This window comes from Rhinoderma darwinii, unplaced genomic scaffold (genome assembly GCF_050947455.1).
Source record: "Rhinoderma darwinii isolate aRhiDar2 unplaced genomic scaffold, aRhiDar2.hap1 Scaffold_1003, whole genome shotgun sequence".
Classification (NCBI taxonomy): domain Eukaryota; kingdom Metazoa; phylum Chordata; class Amphibia; order Anura; family Rhinodermatidae; genus Rhinoderma; species Rhinoderma darwinii.
Genome location: NW_027461885.1, coordinates 25,001 through 47,442, shown reverse-complemented (window position 1 = coordinate 47,442; position 22,442 = coordinate 25,001). Strand labels below are relative to the sequence as shown.

At 49.5% G+C, this 22,442-nt stretch overlaps 1 long non-coding RNA gene across 1 annotated transcript in view; it reads right to left on the bottom strand.

Moving 5' to 3' along the window:
* Positions 1-4,803: 4,803 nt before the first annotated feature.
* LOC142698229 (uncharacterized) overlaps positions 4,804-22,442 on the bottom strand; it is a 28,623-nt gene continuing 10,984 nt past the window's right edge. The window contains exons 2-3 of the long non-coding RNA XR_012865738.1: positions 11,916-12,051; positions 4,804-5,171 (exon numbers count right to left, since the gene is read on the bottom strand). This is a non-coding gene — a long non-coding RNA (uncharacterized LOC142698229). The remainder of the gene's footprint in view (positions 5,172-11,915; positions 12,052-22,442) is intronic.

Here is a 22,442-nt window from a genome sequence, read left to right as displayed (position 1 = left end):
GGCGGACACTACCTGAGCTCAGCTTCATAAGAGGCGGACACTACCTGAGCTCAGCACCATAAGAGGCGGACATTACCTGAGCTCAACTCCATAAGATGCGGACACTGCCTGAGCTCAGCACCATAAGAGGCGGACACTACCTGAGCTCAACTCCATAAGAGGCGGACACTGCCTGAGCTCAGCTCCATAAGAGGCGGACATTACCTGAGCTCAACTCCATAAGATGCGGACACTGCCTGAGCTCAGCATCATAAGAGGCGGACACTACCTGAGCTCAACTCCATAAGAGGCGGACACTGCCTGAGCTCAGCTCCATAAGAGGCGGACACTACCTGAGCTCAACTCCATAAGAGGCGGACACTACCTGAGCTCAGCTACATAAGAGGCAGACACTACCTGAGCTCAGCTCCATAAGAGGCGGACACGCCTGAGCTCAGCTCCGTAAGAGGCGGACACTACCTGAGCTCAGCTCGATAAGAGGCGGACACTGCCTGAGCTCAGCTCCATAAGAGGCGGACTCTACCTGAGCTCAGCTCCATAAGAGGCAGACACTACCTGAGCTCAGCTTCATAAGAGGCAGACACTACCTGAGCTCAGCTCCATAAGAGGCGGACGCTGCCTGAGCTCAGCTCCATAAGAGGCGGACACTACCTGAGCTCATCTCCATAAGAGGCGGACACTACCTGAGCTCAGCTCGATAAGAGGCGGACACTACCTGAACTCATCTCCATAAGAGGCGGACACTACCTGAGCTCAGCTCCATAAGAGGCGTACACTACCTGAGCTCATCTCCATAAGAGGCGGACACTACCTGAGCTCAGCTCCATAAGAGGCGGACACTACCTGAGCTCAGCTACATAAGAGGCGGACACTACCTGAGCTCAGCTCCATCAGAGGCGGACACTGCCTGAGCTCAGCTCCGTAAGAGGCAGACACTACCTGAGCTCAGCACCATAAGAGGCAGAAAATACCTGAGCTCAGCTCCATAAGAGGCATACACTACCTGAGCTCAGCTCCATAAGAGGCGGACACTACATGAGCTCAGCTTCGTAAGAGGCGGACACTGCCTGAGCTCAGCTACATAAGAGGCGGACACTACCTGAGCTCAGCACCACAAGAGGCAGACACTACCTGAGCTCAGCTCCGTAAGAGGTGGACACTACCTGAGCTCAACTCCATAAGAGGCGGACACTACCTGAGCTCAGCTACATAAGAGGCAGACACTACCTGAGCTCAGCTCCATAAGAGGCGGACACTACCTGAGCTCAGCTCGATAAGAGGCGGACACTGCCTGAGCTCAGCTCCATAAGAGCCGGACACTACCTGAGCTCAGCTCCATAATAGGCAGACACTACCTGAGCTCAGCTCCATAAGAGGCGGACACTACCTGAGCTCAGCTCCATAAGAGGCGGACATTACCTGAGCTCAGCACCATAAGAGGCGGACACTACCTGAGCTCAGCACCATAAGAGACGGACACTACCTGAGCTCAGCTTCATAAGAGGCGGACACTACCTGAGCTCAGCTTCATAAGAGGCGGACACTGCCTGAGCTCAGCTCCATAAGAGGCGGACACTACCTGAGCTCAGCACCATAAGAGGTGGACACTACCTGAGCTCAGCTCCATAAGAGGCGGACACTACCTGAGCTCAGCTTCATAAGAGGCGGACACTACCTGAGCTCAGCTTCATAAGAGGCGGACACTGCCTGAGCTCAGCTCCATAAGAGGCGGACACTACCTGAGCTCAGCACCATAAGAGGCGGACACTACCTGAGCTCAGCTCCATAAGAGGCGGACACTACCTGAGCTCAGCTTCATAAGAGGCGGACACCGCCTGAGCTCAGCTCCATAAGATGCAGACACTACCTGAGCTCAGCTCCATAAGAGGCGGACACTACCTGAGCACAGCTCGATAAGAGGCGGACACTACCTGAGCTCAGCTTCATAAGAGGCGGACACTACCTGAGCTCAGCTCCATAAAAGGCGGACACTACCTGAGCTCAGCTCCATAAGAGGCAGACACTACCTGAGCTCAGCTCCATAAGAGGCGGACACTACCTGAGCTCAGCTTCATAAGAGGCGGACACTACCTGAGCTCAGCACCATAAGAGGCGGACATTACCTGAGCTCAACTCCATAAGATGCGGACACTGCCTGAGCTCAGCACCATAAGAGGCGGACACTACCTGAGCTCAACTCCATAAGAGGCGGACACTGCCTGAGCTCAGCTCCATAAGAGGCGGACATTACCTGAGCTCAACTCCATAAGATGCGGACACTGCCTGAGCTCAGCATCATAAGAGGCGGACACTACCTGAGCTCAACTCCATAAGAGGCGGACACTGCCTGAGCTCAGCTCCATAAGAGGCGGACACTACCTGAGCTCAACTCCATAAGAGGCGGACACGCCTGAGCTCAGCTCCATAAGAGGCGGACACTACCTGAGCTCAGCTCGATAAGAGGCGGACACTGCCTGAGCTCAGCTCCATAAGAGGCGGACTCTACCTGAGCTCAGCTCCATAAGAGGCAGACACTACCTGAGCTCAGCTTCATAAGAGGCGGACACTACCTGAGCTCAGCTCCATAAGAGGCGGACGCTGCCTGAGCTCAGCTCCATAAGAGGCGGACACTACCTGAGCTCATCTCCATAAGAGGCGGACACTACCTGAGCTCAGCTCGATAAGAGGCGGACACTACCTGAACTCATCTCCATAAGAGGCGGACACTACCTGAGCTCAGCTCCATAAGAGGCGTACACTACCTGAGCTCATCTCCATAAGAGGCGGACACTACCTGAGCTCAGCTCCATAAGAGGCGGACACTACCTGAGCTCAGCTACATAAGAGGCGGACACTACCTGAGCTCAGCTCCATCAGAGGCGGACACTGCCTGAGCTCAGCTCCGTAAGAGGCAGACACTACCTGAGCTCAGCACCATAAGAGGCAGAAAATACCTGAGCTCAGCTCCATAAGAGGCATACACTACCTGAGCTCAGCTCCATAAGAGGCGGACACTACATGAGCTCAGCTTCGTAAGAGGCGGACACTGCCTGAGCTCAGCTACATAAGAGGCGGACACTACCTGAGCTCAGCACCACAAGAGGCAGACACTACCTGAGCTCAGCTCCGTAAGAGGCGGACACTACCTGAGCTCAACTCCATAAGAGGCGGACACTACCTGAGCTCAGCTACATAAGAGGCAGACACTACCTGAGCTCACCTCCATAAGAGGCGGACACTACCTGAGCTCAGCTCGATAAGAGGCGGACACTGCCTGAGCTCAGCTCCATAAGAGCCGGACACTACCTGAGCTCAGCTCCATAATAGGCAGACACTACCTGAGCTCAGCTCCATAAGAGGCGGACACTACCTGAGCTCAGCTCCATAAGAGGCGGACATTACCTGAGCTCAGCACCATAAGAGGCGGACACTACCTGAGCTCAGCACCATAAGAGACGGACACTACCTGAGCTCAGCTTCATAAGAGGCGGACACTACCTGAGCTCAGCTTCATAAGAGGCGGACACTGCCTGAGCTCAGCTCCATAAGAGGCGGACACTACCTGTGCTCAGCACCATAAGAGGCGGACACTACCTGAGCTCAGCTCCATAAGAGGCGGACACTACCTGAGCTCAGCTTCATAAGAGGCGGACACTGCCTGAGCTCAGCTCCATAAGAGGCGGACACTACCTGAGCTCAGCACCATAAGAGGCGGACACTACCTGAGCTCAGCTCCATAAGAGGCGGACACTACCTGAGCTCAGCTTCATAAGAGGCGGACACTACCTGAGCTCAGCTTCATAAGAGGCAGACACTTTTCCGCAGGCTCAGGGGCAGCGTGACCAAGGCAGATGGCTAAAATCACATCTGCTCCTCAGGACACCACCCTGCAGGAGCCCAAATAAGTCAGACGCCCCACAATGTATAATTTGGAGGGACCATACCCACGATGAATCCCTCCCCCACAAACACTCCATCATTCTGAACCACAAACGCCGACACAAGCCGATTCACCTTCACCCGAGCCCTATTAACTCCAACCACAGAACTTGCAGCCCTTCAAGTCCTATCTCCAAAAGCACAGAAAAAGGCCATTCTTACAAATGGACACAGCCAGGTCAGAAACGCTGATGAAGGAGAGTGAACAGGTGCATTTAAATAAAAATAGCCACTCCCACTGGTTTTGAGGGGAGGGGCGTGTGGTACATGGGATGTGTAGTAAGAAATAATAAATGAATAGTGTATGTGCAAGTGATAATGAATAATGGGGTGCAAGTGTGTGAAACATGGAGGGACAGTGTGTAGGTCATGAGGCTTCTCTTGGACACAGCCGGATCTTTGATGCTGGGAGAGCATGGTGTGTTGTTGTTTGGCATAGCAAGCAGGGCAGCCGCTCTATGAATTATCAAGACGTCACAAATAGGCTTCTACCTGGCTATACACGTTGTGCCTCATGACGTACACACTATCCCTCCATGTTTCACACACTTGCACCCCATTATCCATTTATTTTCATTTAGGCACTTTACTCATTACTGCCCCCTATATTTCACTTATAGTATTACACTTGCACACACACTATTCATTTATTATTTCTTACTACACATCCCATGTACCACACACCACTCCCCTCAAGACTAGTGGGAGTGGCTATTATTATTTACTACACATCCCATGCACCACACGCCCCTCCCCTCAAGACTAGTGGGAGTGGCTATTATTATTTAAATGCACCTGCTCTCTCTCCTTCATCAGCGTTTCTGACCTGGCTGTGTCCATTTGTAAGTATGGCCTTTTTCTGTGTTTTTGTGTTATATGTCCCCTTGTTTTTATCGGTTCAAGTCCTATCTCCGACCACACCACTATCACCCAAGAAAATAGCAACCACAGCTGAAGTAAATTGTAGCGGATGTCCCTGATCAGCTCGTGGAAAGGCCTGACACCAAGATCATTCCCCCCAACATGCAAAACAAGGACATCCGGTACCCTGTCCACTGCCACATAACGGTGGAAATTTGGAAGCACGCGACCCCATGCAAAATTCAGCCATCGCAACACCACCTCTGCACTTGGGAAACCAAGTTGTCTAACACGCGGGCGTACATCTGCAAACTCAGCCCCCCAATGGACATAGGAGTGTCCAAAAATCCAGACCAGACACGGGGAAAAGTCTGAAACAAAACAGAGAGGGGAGAAAATGAAAATAGATTACAAAACATGACAAGACAACTAAAAACACAGCAGATTAAATGAACGAGAAAAAACCCTTGCACCGCCTAGCTAATGACTTAGACGAGGCCAACCTAGGAACATAAACTATTGGATTCAGATCTACCAATTTGACAGATCACCTCCGACCCAGAAAATCTATTGTGATGTGCTTGATCCCCCGTAATTTAACCCCTTGAGTACCCAGCTCATTTTGGCCTTGAGGACCAGACCCATTTTTTCAAATCTGACATGTATCACTTTATGTGGTAATAACTCCGGAATGCTTTTATCTATCCAATTGATTCTGAGATTGTTTTCTCGTGACATATTGTACTTTAGTTTAGTGCAAAAATTTGGTCAATAAATTCATTGCTTTATTGTGAAAAACACCAACATTTAGCGAAAATATGAAGAAATTATGATTTTTCCAATTTTTAATGCATCTGCTTGTAAAACAGATGGTAATATCACACAAAATAGTTACCAATTAACATCTCCCATATGTCTACTTTATGTTTGCATCGTTTTTTGAACATCCTTTTCTTTTTCTATGACCTCACAAGGCTTAGAACTTTAGCAGCAATTTCTCATATTTTTAAGAAAATTTCAAAAAGCGATTTTTTCAGGGACGAGTTCAGTTCTGAAGTGGTTTTGAGTGCCCTATATATTAGAAACCCCCATAAAACACCCCATTTTGAAAACTGCACCCCTCAAAGTATCCAAAACAGCATTCAGAAAGTGTTTCAACCCTTTAGGCGGTTTACAGGAATTGAAGGAAAGTAGAGCTGAAATTTTCAAATTTCATTTTTTTTTACAAAATTCATATGTAATACATTTTCTTCTGTACCACAGAAGATTTTACCTGAGAAACGCAACTCAATATTTATTGCCCAGATTCTGCAGTTTTTAGAAATATCCCACATGTGGCCCTAGTGCGCTAATGGACTGAAACACCGGCCTCAGAAGCAAAGGAGCACCTCTTGGATTTTGGGGCCTCCTTTTTTCAGAATATATTTTAGGCACCATGTCAGGTTTGAAGAGGTCTTGTGGTGCCAAAACAGTGGAAACCCCCAAAAGTGACCCCCATTTTTTAAACTACACCCCTCAGGGAATTTATCTAGGGGTATAGTTAGCATTTTGACCCCACAGGTATTTTGCTATATTTTCTGGAGTTAGTCTGTGAAAATGAAAATCTACTTTTTTTCTGGAAAAACGTAAAAATTTCTAATTTTTGCAAGAAATAAAGGAGAGAAAGCACCCCAACATTTGTAAAGCAATTTCTTGCGATTACGGAAATACCCCATATGTGGTAATAAACTGCTGTTTGGACCCACAGCAGGGCTCAGAAGGGAAGGACCCCCATTTGGATTTTGGAGCTCTGATTTTACTGGAATGGTTTTCAGTGCCGTGTCACGTTTGCAACGCCCTGGAGGGACCTAAACAGTGGAATCCCCCCAAAAGTGACCCCATTTTGGAAACTATACCCCTCAAGGAATTTTTCTAGTGGTATAGTTATCATTTTGACCCCACAGGTTTTTTGCTGAATTTACTGGAATTAGTCTGTGAAGATGAAAAGAGACTTTTTTTTGGAAAAAAACACAGAATTTTCTAATTTTTATAAGGAATAAAGGAGAAAAAGCACCTCAACATTTGTAAAGCAGTTTCTCCTGATTACGGAAATACCCCATTATGTGGTAATAAACTGCTGTTTGGACCCACGGCAGGGCTCAGAAGGGACGGAGCACCATTTGGATTTTGCAGCTCAGATTTTGCTGAATTGGTTTCTGGGGGCCATGTCGCATTTGCAGAGTCCCTGAAGTACCAGTACAGTAGAAATTCCCCAGATGTGATCCCAATTTGGAGACTATACCCCTGAAAGAATTAAATTAGAGGTGTAGTGAGCATTTTGAGCCCTCAGGTGTTTTATAGATTTTATTAGAATTGGTCCGTGAAATATAACCTGTAGCTTTAGCTCAGAATTTTTCATTTCCACAAGGAATACAGGAGAAAAGACACCCCAAAATGTGTTACACAATTTCTCCTGATTACGGAAATACCCCATATGTGGTTGTAAACGGCTATTTGGACATACGGCAAGGGTCTAAACGGAAAAAGTGCAATTTTGTTTTTGGAGTGGAGATTTTACAAAATTTGTTTTTGACGCCATGTTGCATTGCGCTGAGGTACGAGTACAGTGAAAAATCCCGAGAAGTGACCCCATTTAGGAAACTACACCCCTCAAGGAATTCATCTAGAAGTGTAGTGAGCATTTTGACCCCCAAAGGTTTTGCAGAAATTAGTGCACAGTGGATGTTGCAGATTAAAAATTGCCATTTTCCACATATATGCTATTTCAGTGCCCAATGCGTTGGGCCCAGCTTGTACCACTGGCGACATACGCCCCATAAATTGTTAAGCGGTTCTCCAGAGTACGGTAATACCCCATATGTGGTCATAAACCGCTGTTTGGGCACACTGCCAGGCCCAGAAGGAGCGCCATTTGGCTTTTGGAGCGCAGATTTTGCTTGGTAGTAGTTTTGTTTAGTGTTTTACTGGTGTTTCAGTTTATAATGTGGGGGCATATGTAATCTGTGCGGAGTACATACATTTTTTGCGTGACACACTGTCGTTTTTATTGGTACCATGTTTGGCTACGCGCGACTTTTTGATCACTTTTTATTCCATTTTTTTGGAAACAACGTGACCAAAAAAGGAAATTCTGCCATTGTTTTTTATGGTATTTTTTTTAAGGTGTTCACCGTGCGGGATAAATAATATGATATTTTTTTAGGTCAGGCCGATACGAACGCGGCGATACCTATTATGTCTAGTTTTTGTCTTTTTTTTCATTTTTTTCTAATTATAAACGGCTTGATCAGGGAAACAAGGCGATTATTGTTTTTATTACGGTAAATGTGTATTTATTTATCTAAAACTTTTTTTTAACTTTTTATTTTACACATACTAGGGGACTGGAAGATCTGATCGTCTGATCCCCTGCACAATACACTGCACTACTTCTGTATGTACTGATGCAGTGTATTGTAACTGTCACTTTACAACTGACAGTTGAGCCTATTATGTCCTGCCTTGGGCAGGACCTAATAGGCTCCCGTACCTGGCAACCAGGAAGCTGTTGCTAGGCTTCCTGGTTGCCATTGCAACCATCAGAACCCCGCGATTTTTCGCAGGGGGGGGCAATGGGGTGCAGAGGGAGCCCCCTCCCTCTGTATCAATCACTTAAATGCTGCTGTCGCTATTGACAGCGGCATTTAAGGGGTTAAACTACAGCGATCGGAGAGGACAGTGATCGCTGTAGTTGCAGTGGGATGTCGGCTGTATATTACAGCCGACATCCGATGAAGATGGAGCGAGCACAGCTCCTGTGCCCGCTTCATCCTCAGGGCGTTACTATACGCCCATTTTCGGGAAGGGGTTAATAAAAATAGTGGTTTGTTTTTTTACACCGCTTTCTCTGATCTCCTCACGTATCTCACAGAAGTGAGGAGATCAGAGAAAGTGACAGGAGCTTTCTCCTGCAGACGACGTCACAGACGGCTGTGATTGGTCAGTCTTCAGAGACTGACCAATCACAGCAATCGCCGGCATTGGGGACTGCTAATTGGTCCCCAGGCCGGTAGCAGAGACGGTTAGCTGTCAGTGACAGCTGCCGCCGCTGTTCTGTCACTATGTGATTTCACATAGTGACAGTTTATTCCTGCGCCGTAATAGTACGTCGAAGGTACGCAAGGGGTTAAAACCAAAGGCCAGGGCCACCACGAAACAGCAACTTTTGCAACCGACCAACCCGCTGCTGATACATTCCCAAGGAGAGCCCCGAATGCCATCATTCTATCCACATCCGTACACACCCCATCCAGACTGCTCAGCCAGCCATCCCACTCATGCCAAGCCGCCTCATAAGAAGTGCACGTCCCAAGAGTCAAAAACGAACAGATCAGCTGACTCGACCGCTGCAGGGCAGATCCCACATCCGAGGAGGACAGGTGATTCCCATCGCTTTCGCTTCTGGGACAAATAGCCAGAACCGACCCCACTGTAAGTGAGAAAGAGAGTCGGCAATTAAATTTTTGACACCCGGGATGTGAACAGCAGTCACCCAAGCATTAAGGCCCAGCACACGATGACGCCGACAACCTGTTAATACAAAGAGAGAAATCAGCAGCACATCACAGTCCCAGAAGAATTCATGAGGGGCAGTAAACAGGAAAAGGTTTCAGTCGGTGCCCGCAGTGTCAAGTTGTAGCCAGTCCAACCCAAATAGACACAAGTAGATAGAAAAACCGCAGCACACACAGGTATCAAAGTATCAAAAGGAGTGTCTTTATCCACCATAAATAGCGACGTTTCGACCCAAGTGAAAGACCCTCACTTTAGGTCGAAACGTCGCTATTTATGGTGGAATAAAGACACTCCTTTTGATACTTTGATACCTGTGTGTGCTGCGGTTTTGACACATTGTTAATAGCCATCTCCACCCCCATGTCGTCGCAATGGAAACAAACCTTTCTATCACCGAATGGCTTCCCTGATATTGCCATTGCCACCACGGTGGGACACAGTTCCAGGAGAGCAAAATTACCCACCAAACTTTCCTCTATCCAAGACTACAGTAAGCGCCAAAACCTGCACTCCCCGATGCATTCGTGAACAAGATCAGGTCGAAACTGTCCACGATCGGGGCCATGATGAACGATCGACTGTTGTACAGCCACAAAAATTTGTCCCACACTGCCAAATCATCCCGGGGATCCCTGGTCAAGCGCAAAAAATTATGAGGAGCATGCAACCCTGCCATCGCTCCCGCCAATTGCCTACAAAAAACCCTCCCCATAGGGATAATCCGACAGGCAAAATTGAGCATTCCAAGGGGATAGATTGAAGCTGTCGCAAGTTATCCTTGCGCAAAGGGCACATCCTGGCCACCAACTCCCTCCCTCAAGCCCTCCAACTTATCCTGGGGAAGGCAGCATTCCATCTGTACAGAATCAATGGGGATTCCAATGAAAATTAAAACCGGTCGAGAGAAGAATAGCACACACGAGGAACCCGGGCGGCCAATACAAACAAAATCGTTCAAATGAGTGACGCGGCTCCTGCCACATCACAAATCACCCATTCCAAGAACAAGCAAAAAGCCCGATTGGTACATTGCCAGGATAGCCCACTGCAGATTCGTGCAGCAATGGACAGGGGCCAGGGGGATCTCCCCCACAGCATGGGGTCCGGCCGGGAGGATGGATTCCTGCCAGGCCAGCACCTGTCATCCACAGCACAGGAGCCAGGATCCCGGCCTCCAGGGTTCCTGGAGCAGCTCCTGACCCTGCGCCTGACCCTCAGCATGGCCTCAGGTCTCTAACAGGCCACTGACGGGTGTGTCCTCCAGGACCGCTGCGGCCGCACTGATGTGGGATCACAGTCCAGCGGTCCAACAGCTATGTCTGGAGCCGCCGATGGTCCCCCAGGCCTAGACAACTGGGCAATACCATTCCTTGTCAATAGGGTATGTCCCTACACAGTCTGACACAGCAGAGGCCGGACTGACCGTAGCACAGTGGAGGGTGGACCGCACATGATGGGGGTAAAAGGGAGGGTCATTGGTCACAGGGGAGAGGTTAGAGGAGGCTACGTTAGGGGGGAGGGATTAGCAGTAGATATTAGCGGCTGTGCTGCCGGGTCTTTTACATGGGAGCAGCACAGCAGGTACATCCCTCCCCACCCGCCCTGCGGTAGAGACTCACCATGTGAACTTATTTCTAGCGCTTGTTTGTTGGCAAATTTCATCATATTGTCATGGCAATTTGCTGGGGGAGTCCTTGGAGTTTGGGGGACACATCGTGAGTATGTATCCCCCCCTCGAGTTTTAAGACACACTGTCTGGCTGGATAGTGTGGGATTCCTTAGGGTGTTGTCCCTTAGGAGAGCTGGCAATTACTTTACGGCATCTGCTAGGAGTATTGGTACCTCTGAGCCGGGTTTTTTACGGCTAGGGGTAAAATGGTGGTGCAAATGGTCGGCAACAACAACACAAAATATGCAGCTCCGTAGACTTCTCCTAGTTAATGCTGTTTGTCAGTGGTGTCTGACGTGTTGGGTTTGGTTGAATGTAACGGTCTACAATGTGTGTTGCATTCTAGAATGTTATTATTTGTTGTTTTAATAAATATAATTTTTTTATGGTTATTTGATTTACATCGGATCTGTCACAATTGAAATCAATGGTGATGCCAGAGGCGTAGCTAGGTTCTCCAGCACCCGGGGCAAAGATTCAGTATGGCGCCCCCCCCCCCAACCTCTTTCCCGACATCTCCTTCCCCCTCGCCGTGTTTGTTTTCTCTACCAATCGACGTGTCATGTATTTTTATGTAACGCGAGCATAAAAACATTTGTACATTTCACAAGCAATATGTTTCTATACACAACACCAGAAGCAAGCTCAGTACATATATACAGCCCCAGAACAAATACAGCTCAATTTAGTGCAACCCCTGCTGTATAGGTGTGTACGGCGTAAAACTACAGCTCCCAGCATAGCCCGAACAATGGTGAGGATATGCTGGGAGATGCCGTTTCACAAAAAATAAATCCTATCATAATCATATCACCCATCATCTCGCTGCAGATCATACAGTGACTACATTACTGATTAGAGGCAGAATAAACATTTACATTAAGTGACTCACCGGTGACGACTCAGATTCTAGTTCTTTCTCTCCATCCGGTCCAGACCTTCTATGACGACTTCTCCCGGTCACAGCCCATTTCTGCAGTTTGCCGCTCACATGTCTTCAGCTTCTCACTTTTCCAACATTTCTGCACCTATAAATAAATATAAAGTTATCATTATACCACACACTACGCCCCTAAATATAATAGCGCCATACACTGCACCTCTAATTATAATAGCACCATACACCGTGTCCTACACACACACACACACACACACACACACACACACACACACACACTGTGCCCCCTGTAGATAGTGCCTGCCATAGAGCCCCCTGTAGATAGTGCCTGCCATAGAGCCCCTGTAGATAGTGCCCCCATACAGACCACCCCTGTATAGTGTCCCACAAATAACTCCCCCTATAGTGCTCTTCAGATAGCCCACCCCTGTATATAGCCCCCTGTAGATATAGCCCACCCCTGTATATAGTACTCTACAGATAGCCCAACCATGTATGTAGCCCCCCTGTAGATATAGCCCACCCTGTATATAGTGCTCCACATATAGTCCACCCCTGTATATAGTGTTTCACAGATAGCCCACCCCTGTATATAGCCCCCCTTGTACATATAGTCCACCCCTGTATATAGTGCTCCACTAGATAGTCCACCCCTGTATATAGTGCTCCACAGATAGCCCACCCCTGTATATACTATATACAAGGGTGGGCTATCTGTGGAGCACAATATACAGGGGTGGACTATATGTACAAGGGGGCTATATACAGGGGTGGGCTTTCTGTGGAGCACTATAAGGGAGCTATTTGTGGGATACTATATACAGGGGTGGGCTATATCTACAGGGGGACTATATGCAGGGGTGGGCTATATCTACAGGGGGACTATATCTACAGGGGGACTATATACAGGGGTGGGCTATCTACAGGGGGACCATATCTACAGGGGTGGGCTATATCTACAGGGGTGGGCTATATCTACAGGGCTGGGCTATATCTACAGGGGTGGGCTATATCTACAGGGGTGGGCTATATCTACAGGGCTGGGCTATATCTACAGGGCTGGGCTATATCTACAGGGGTGGGCTATATCTACAGGGGTGGGCTATATCTACAGGGCTGGGCTATATCTACAGGGCTGGGCTATATCTACAGGGGTGGGCTATATCTACAGGGGTGGGCTATATCTACAGGGGGCTATATACTATATAGCCCTCCCTGTAGCTATAGCCCACCCCTGTATATGGTGCTCCATAGATAGCCCACCCCAGTATATAGCCCCCCTGTAGATATAGTCCCCCTGTATATAGCCCACCCCCTGTAGATATAGCCCCCATGTAGATATAGTCCACCTGTATATAGCCCACCCCCTGTAGATATAGCCCCCTGTAGATATAGTCCCCCTGTATATAGCCCACCCCCTGTAGATATAGCCCCCCTGTAGATATAGTCCCCCTGTATATAGCCCACCCCCTGTAGATATAGCCCCCATGTAGATATAGTCCACCTGTATATAGCCCACCCCCTGTAGATATAGCCCCCCTGTAGATATAGTCCACCTGTATATAGCCCACCCCCTGTAGATATAGTCCCCCTGTATATAGCCCACCCTCTGTAGATATAGCCCCCCTGTAGATATAGTCCCCCTGTATATAGCCCTGCCCCTGTAGATATAGTCCCCTGTATATAGCCCACCCCCTGTAGATATAGCCCCCTGTAGATATAGTCCCCCTGTATATAGCCCACCCCCTGCAGATATAGTCCCCCTCCCCTCCCCCGCAGATACAGCCACACATTTCTATTACAATTTAAAAAAAATAAAATAATTCAAACTCACCTTATTCCCGCTCCCACGCCGTCCGTCAGCCATGGAGACCGTCTCTCTTCTGCGCAGGTCTCCAGGGGGTTGAACACAGCGTCTATGAAAGGCGCTGATTGGCTGGGCAGGATGACTTTCCCTGCCAGTCAGTCAGCGCCTTTCATCGACGGAAGCGTTACTGGTACAAAAGGTACCAGTCGCTTCATTCGTGGAGAGACGCTGAATGGCCGGGCACTGAACGTGCCCGGTCATTCATTGCTTCTAATTGTACCTGTGTCCTTGCGACACAGGTACAATTATAGTGAAGGAGGTGGCGCTGGCGCCCCCCTCTGAGCTGCGCCCGGGGCACGTGCCCCGCCTGCCCCCCCTAGCTTCACTCCTGGTGATGCAAACGGAAACTGTGGTTTCCATTTGTTTCAGTCAGGTTTCCGTTCATGGGTTCCCCTGACAGAAAGCTCCAACAGAACCCCTGAACGGAGCCCTGACACAGATGTGAAAGAATCCTAAGAGAAATAAAACCTTGTTGTAGATATTTAATAGGCATATATCTGGCCCACAACATGTAATCTACAGGTATTTCCAAACAATGGTGTAAGGTCGGGTGCACACGGCTGTATTTTGGCTCTGTATAAGCTCTGATATGTATACAAGTTTTATAGACGTATATGGCCCCACTGTATCCGTCTGCCTCTAATCACATATGGAACCTTGTGGAAATTATCGTCTGAGAAACATTTGAGTTTTTAGTGTGATATAAGTGTTGGAAGCTGCTGCTCTGTTCTGCGACTATAGAGGCCCCTGGTGGAGAAGGTCATATTGTTCTGGATTCAGACTGCGTTCCTGAAAGCGGAAGTGTTTACTTGTTCAAGTAGCAAGAAATCTCTTTCACTTTTATTCTCTTTACACTTATACTTTGTTATCAGCTCCGGTCCACAGAACCAGCTCCTCTCCACCCAGAACCAGCTCCTGTCCACACAGAACCAGCTCCTCCCAACACAAAACCAGCTCCTCTCCACAGAACCAGCTCCTCTCTACACAGAACCAGCTCCTCTCCACAGAACCAGCTCCTCTCCACCCAGAACCAGCTCCTCTCCACAGAACCAGCTCCTCTCCACACAGGACCAGCTCCTCTCCACACAGAACCAGCTCCCCTCCACCCAGAACCAGCTCCTGTCCACACAGAACCAGCTCCTCCCAACACAAAACCAGCTCCTCTCCACAGAACCAGCTCCTCTCCACCCAGAACCAGCTCCTCTCCACACAGAACCAGCTCCTCTCCACACAGAACCAGCTCCCCTCCACCCAGAACCAGCTCCTCTCCACCCAGAACCAGCTCCTCTCCACACAGAACCAGCTCCTCCCAACACAAAACCAGCTCCTCTCCACAGAACCAGCTCCTCTCCACACAGAACCAGCTCCCCTCCACCCAGAACCAGCTCCCCTCCACCCAGAACCAGCTCCTCTCCACCCAGAACCAGCTCCTGTCCACACAGAACCAGCTCCTCCCAACACAAAACCAGCTCCTCTCCACAGAACCAGCTCCTCTCTACACAGAACCAGCTCCTCTCCACAGAACCAGCTCCTCTCCACCCAGAACCAGCTCCTCTCCACAGAACCAGCTCCTCTCCACACAGGACCAGCTCCTCTCCACACAGAACCAGCTCCCCTCCACCCAGAACCAGCTCCTGTCCACACAGAACCAGCTCCTCCCAACACAAAACCAGCTCCTCTCCACAGAACCAGCTCCTCTCCACCCAGAACCAGCTCCTCTCCACACAGAACCAGCTCCTCTCCACCCAGAACCAGCTCCCCTCCACCCAGAACCAGCTCCTCTCCACCCAGAACCAGCTCCTCTCCACACAGAACCAGCTCCTCCCAACACAAAACCAGCTCCTCTCCACAGAACCAGCTCCTCTCCACACAGAACCAGCTCCCCTCCACCCAGAACCAGCTCCCCTCCACCCAGAACCAGCTCCTCTCCACCCAGAACCAGCTCCTCTCCACACAGAACCAGCTCCTCCCAACACAAAACCAGCTCCTCTCCACAGAACCAGCTCCTCTCCACACAGAACCAGCTCCTCTCTACACAGAACCAGCTCCTCCCAACACAAAACCAGCTCCTCTCCACAGAATCAGCCCCTCTCCACACAGAACCAGCTCCTCTCCACACAGAACCAGCTCCTCTCCACACAGAACCAGCTCCTCCCAACACAAAACCAGCTCCTCTCCACAGAATCAGCCCCTCTCCACACAGAACCAGCTCCTCTCCACACAGAACCAGCTCCTCTACACACAGAACCAGCTCCTCTCCACAGAACCAGCTCCTCTTCACAGTACCAGCTCCTCTCCACACAGAACCAGCTCCTCTCCACACAGAAACAGCTCCTCCTAACACAGAACCAGCTCCTCTTCACAGAACCAGCTCCTATCCACACAGAACCAGCTGCTATTCACACAGAATCTGCTCCACTCCACCCAGAACCAGCTCCTCTCCACCGAGAATCAGCTCCTCTCAACACAGAACCAGCTCCTCTCTACACAGAACCAGCTCCTCAACATACAGAACCAGCTCCTCTCCACAGAACCAGCTCCTCTCCACAGAACCAGCTCCTCTCCACACAGAACTATCTCCTCTCTACACAGAACCAGCTCATCTCCACACAGAACCTGCTCCTCAACCACACAGAACCATCTCCTCTCTACACAGAACCAGCTCATCTCCACACAGACCAGCTCCTCTCCACCCAGAACCAGCTCCTCCCCACCCAGAACCTGCTCCTTTCCACACAGAACCAGCTCCTCTTCAAAGAAACAGCTCCTCTCCACACAGAACCAGCTTCTCTCCACACAGAACCAGCTCCTCTCCACACAGAACCTGCTCCTCTCCACAGAGCCTGCTCCTCTTCACAGAGTCAGTGTAAAGGATCTGCCAGGCACAGCTTCTGTGTCCACGCCCATAGGTAATCAGTCTGCTCCTGCTCCTATGTCTATGAGATTGACTCCATCTTCCACCACTCAGGATTGCAGGCTTAGGAGTGGGAGAGCCTATCACAGCCTGGCCAGACGGAGCTAGCTCCCGCCCACTGTCTATTTATACCTGCCTTTCCTGTTCCTCCTTTGCCTGTGATTCTGCTCTGCTTGTTTCCTGGCTCTGCTGCTGCTGCTTGAACTACTGATCCTCTGCTTGTTATTTACCTTGGCTTATTGACCACTCTCCTGCTCAGCGTTTTGCACCTCGTGCACTCCTGGTTTGACTCGGCTCTTTCACTACTGTCGTTGTTCACGGTGTCTCTGTGGGCAGCTGCCCCGTTTCCCTAGCTTCTGTGTACCCTTGTCTGTTTGTCTGTCGTGCACTTACTGAGCGTAGGGACCGTCGCCGAGTTGTGCGCCGTCGCCTAGGACGGGCCGTTGCAAGTAGGCAGGGACTGAGTGGCGGGTAGATTAAGGCTCACCTGTCTGTCTCCCTACTCCGTCATTACATAATCACAGGCCCATATACCTAGTCTACCCTGGTCCCTGACACAACTATGGACCCCCTTGAGAGCCTGGCTCAGCAAATGCAGGGCCTCTCCCTACAGGTCCAAGCCCTGGCTCAGAGGGACAACATGCATGATGCTACCCTGGTAGTGCCCCCCACCTCACCTCTTGAACCCCACCTCAAGTTGCCTGACCGGTTCTCAGGGGACCGGAAGACTTTTTTCTCCTTTCGGGAGAGTTGTAGGCTCTGTTTTCGCTTAAAGCCCCACTCCTCAGGTTCTGAGAGCCAGCGGGTGGGTATAATTAGGTCCCGGCTCCAGGACGGGCCCCAAGAATGGGCCTTCTCCTTGGCTCCTGACGCCCCTGAACTTTCCTCCGTTGATCTTTTCTTTTCTGCTCTCGGGCTCATTTATGACGAGACTGACAAGACTGCCTTTGCCGAGAGTCAGCTGGTGACCTTACAACAGGGTAAGAGACCTGTTGAGGAGTATTGTTCTGACTTTAGGAAGTGGTGTGTAGCTTCTCGGTGGAATGACCCTGCCTTGAGGTGCCAGTTTAGATTGGGTCTGTCGAACGCCCTGAAAGACCTGCTAGTTAGCTATCCCTCTTCTGATTCCCTAGATCAGGTTATGGCTTTAGCGGTACGACTTGACCGACATCTCAGGGAACGACGACTTGAACGTTTTTGTGCCTTCTTCTCTGACTCCCCCATGATGCCTCCCGAGGTTCCGTTGATTCGTTCTTCCACGGAAGACTCGGATGTACCTATGCAACTCGGGGCCTCCGTGTCCCCCCAACAACGTAGAGAGTTCCGCAGGAAGAATGGTCTCTGCTTCTACTGTGGGGATGAAAAGCATCAAGTGAACAACTGCCCTAGGCGTAAGAATAAGCAGCCGGAAAACTTCCGCGCCTAAGTGATCATCGGGGAGGTCACTTGGACGCACAGGTATTTCCCGTAAATATGAAACCTAATAAAATATTGCTTCCCTTTCAGGTCTCTTTTGGTGGTAGGTCTGCTACCGGCAGTGCCTTCGTGGATTCAGGGTCTTCTGCTAATATTAATATCTGTGGAATTTGCTATGTCTCTAGCTATGCCATTGATTGACTTGCCTAAACCTGTCCCGGTAGTGGGTATCGACTCCACTCCTCTTGTTAATGGTTATTTTACACAGCATACCCCTGTTTTTGAACTCATTGTTGGCTCCATGCATTTAGGGAAGAAGGATGGTGGTCTTAGGCCGTGCATCGATTACCGAAACTTGAATAAGGTCACTGTAAGGAGCCAGTATCCCCTTCCTTTGATTCCTGATCTCTTCAATCAGGTTCAGGGGGCCCAATGGTTCCCTAAGTTTGATCTACGGGGGGCGTATAACCTTATCCGCATCAAAGAGGGGGATGAGTGGAAGACTGCGTTTAACACGCCCGAAGGTCATTTCGAATACCTCGTCATGCCCTTTGGGTTGTGTAATGCTCCCGCGGTCTTCCAGAATTTCATAAATGAGATTTTAAGAGACTACCTGGGGGTATTTCTTGTAGTGTACCTTGATGACATACTTGTGTTTTCCAAGGACTGGTCCTCCCACATTGAGCATGTCAGGAAGGTGCTCCAGGCCCTTCGGGAAAACAAACTGTTTGCTAAAACCAAAAAATGTGTGTTTGGGGTGCAGGAGATACAATTTTTGGGTCAAACCCTCACTCCTCATGAATTTCGCATGGACCCTGCCAAGGTCCAGGCTGTGTCGGAATGGGTCCAAACTGCCTCCCTGAAGGCGTTACAGTGCTTCCTGGGTTTGCTAATTATTACAGGAGATTTGTTGCTAACTTCTCGGTCATCGCTAAGCCTCTTACGGATCTCACTCGCAAAGGTGCTGATCTCCTCCACTGGCCTCCTGAGGCAGTCCAGGCTTTTGAGGTCCTTAAGAAGTGCTTTATCTCTGCCCCAGTGCTGATTCAGCCTAACCAAATGGAACCATTCATCGTGGAGGTTGACGCCTCCGAGGTGGGAGTGGGTGCTGTCTTGTCCCAGGGTACCAGGTCCCTCACCCATCTCTGTCCCTGTGCCTACTTCTCCAGGAAGTTCTCGCCCACTGAGAGTAACTATGATATTGGCAACCGCAAACTCTTAGCCATTAAATGGGCATTTGAAGAGTGGCGCCATTTCCTGGAGGGGGCTAGGCACCAGGTTACGGTCCTTACCGACCACAAGAATCTGGTTTTCCTAGAATCTGCCCGGGGCTATACCTGAGACAAGCTCGATGGGCGTTATTTTCTACTTTTTGGTTACCTATAGGGCTGGGTCTAAAAATATTAAAGCTGATGCACTGTCGCGTAGCTTCATGGCCAGCCCTCCTGCGGAGGAAGATCCTGCTTGTGTTTTGCCTCCAGGTATAATAATTTCCTCTGTTGATTCTGACTTAGTCTCCGAAATTGCGGCTGATCAAGGTTCAGCTCCCGGGAACCTTCCTGAGAACAAGCTGTTTGTTCCCCTGCAATTCTGGCTAAGGGTACTCAGGGAAAATCATGACTCTGCACTATCTGGCCATCCAGGCATCCTGGGTACCAAGCACCTCATTGCCAGAAACTATTGGTGGCCTGGATTGCTTAAAGACGTTAAGGTCTACGTCGCCGCTTGTGAAATTTGTGCTAGGTCCAAGACTCCCAGGTCCCGACCAGCGGGCTTACTATGTTCTTTTCCCATTCCCCAGAGACCTTGGACCCATATCTCCATGGATTTTATCACCGATCTGCCTCCATCTCAAGGCAAGTCGGTGGTGTGGGTTGTAGTAGACCGCTTCAGTAAGATGTGCCACTTTGTGCCCCTCAAGAAACTACCCAATGCTAAGACGTTAGCTACCTTGTTTGTCAAACACATCCTGCGTCTCCATGGGGTCCCTGTCAATATTGTTTCGGTCAGAGGGGTACAATTTGTTTCATTGTTTTGGTGAGCCTTCTGTAAAAAGTTGGAGATTGATCTGTCCTTCTCCTCGGCCTTCCATCCTGAAACCAATGGCCAAACTGAGAGGACTAATCAGTCTCTAGAACAATATTTAAGGTGTTTTATCTCTGACTGTCAATATGATTGGGTCACCTTCATTTACCTCGCTGAATTTTCCCTTAATAACCAGGTCAGTAACTCGTCAGGGTTCTCCCCCTTTTTCTGTAATTTTGGGTTTAATCCATGGTTCTCCTCCGTTTCACCTGGTGGTTCCATCAATCCTAATGTAGATGTCGTTCATCGGGAACTGTGCACAGTCTAGGCCCAGGTTCAGAAGAACCTAGAGGCGTCCCAGAGCATACAAAAGACTCAGGCAGATAGAAGACGTTCTGCTAACCCCTTGTTTGTGGTCGGGGATCTGGTGTGGCTGTCTTCAAAAAATTTGCACCTTAGAGTCCCGTCCAAAAAGTTTGCTCCCCGGTATATAGGGCCGTACAAGGTCATTGAAGTCCTTAACCCTGTCTCCTTCCGGCTGGAGTTACCCCCGTCTTTTCGAATACACGACGTGTTTCATGCCTCCCTCCTGAAACGCTGCTCCCCATCCTTGGCTCCCTCGAGGAAACTTCCGGTCCCTATTCTCACCCATGAAGGGGTAGAATTCGAGGTGGCCAAGATTGTGGACAGCAGGATGGTCCAAGGCTCTCTCCAGTACCTGGTCCATTGGAGACGATACAGGCCTGAGGAGAGGACTTGGGTACCCGCCCGGAATGTTCACGCTGGGGTATTGCTCAGGAGGTTCCATCTTCGGTTCCCCAATAAGCCAGGTCCACCTAGAAAGGGTCCAGTGGCCCCTCATAAAAGGGGGGGTACTGTAAAGGATCTGCCAGGCACAGCTTCTGTGTCAACGCCCGTGGTTAGTCAGTCTGCACCTGCTCCTAAGTCTGAGGGAGTGACCCCTCCTTCTACCAATCAGGCTGGGAGGCTGAGGAGTGGGAGAGCCTATCACAGCCACAGCTCCTGCCCTCTGTCTATTTATACCTTCACTTCCTGCTTCTCCTTTGCTTGTGATTCTCTCTTGTTTCCTGGCTCTGCTGCTGCTGCTTGTACTTTTGTCATCTGCTCCATATGGACCCTGGCTTACTGACTACTCTCCTGCTCTGCGTTTGGTACCTCATACACTCCTGGTTTGACTCGGCTCATTCACTACTCTCCTGCTCTGCGTTTGGTACCTCGTACACTACTGGTTTGACTCGGCTTGTTCACTACTCTCCTGCTCTACGTTTGGTACCTCGTACACTTCTGGTTTGACTCGGCTCGTTTACTACTCTTGTTGCTCACGGTGTTGCCCTGGGCAACTGCCCCGTTCCCCTAGCTTCTGTGTACCCTTGTCTGTTTGTCGTGCACATAGTGAGCGTAGGGACCGTCGCCCAGTTGTACGCCGTCGCCTAGGATGGGCCGTTGCAAGTAGGCAGGGACTGAGTGGCGGGTAGATTAGGGCTCACCAGTCTGTCTCCCTACCCCGGCATTACAGAATGATTCCCAGAAAGAGGCCTGAAGGTTCCCCGGAGCGAGGCCCTGGTCTGTGGTGAGGGATAAATACACCAGTGAGACGCCGGTAGGAAGATCATATCAAGGAGTGAAGGTAAAGGGTTGAGGGGAAATACAAAGTTACACACGATGAACACTTCCGGACCGCGCTTTTGAGCCTTCAGGACCATACACCATTTAGCCCTTTTTAGCGCACGTTAGTTAAACGCTATAACGCCTGTATTTGTTGGGCCGGCAGCGTGGTTTTTGCAGACAATGCAGATTTCCTTCTTTATCATTTTTATACACATCCCTTTCGCTATTTTAGAATTTTCAGGTTTGAAAATTGAGGGTTCACTCTCACACCTGGATTTATGAGCCACTACACGTCACATTCCCCATCAGACGGACTCCCGATCCCTCCTAAGTCATCACCCTAGAACCTCGGTTTTATTGCCCCGGCTTATCTTAATGATGTATCACCTCATGTACTAATTGTCTTTGTGTAACATCTTAAATGTTGTGTTTTTCTAAGTCATTCATTTGTAAACCGCCTGAAGAAGGAGCCTCTGCTAGGAAAGCCGCAAATAGAACTTTTATGGTCAGCCAATAAAGGTCTCACACCTTCTATACTTCTGTCTTTTTTTAACCAAATGTACCGTATATTTCGGACTATAAGACGCACTCAGGTTTTAGACAACAGAAAATAGGAAAAAATTTCATATCTTACTTCTTTTACAAAGAAAAAACTATTGGTTAAAAAAAA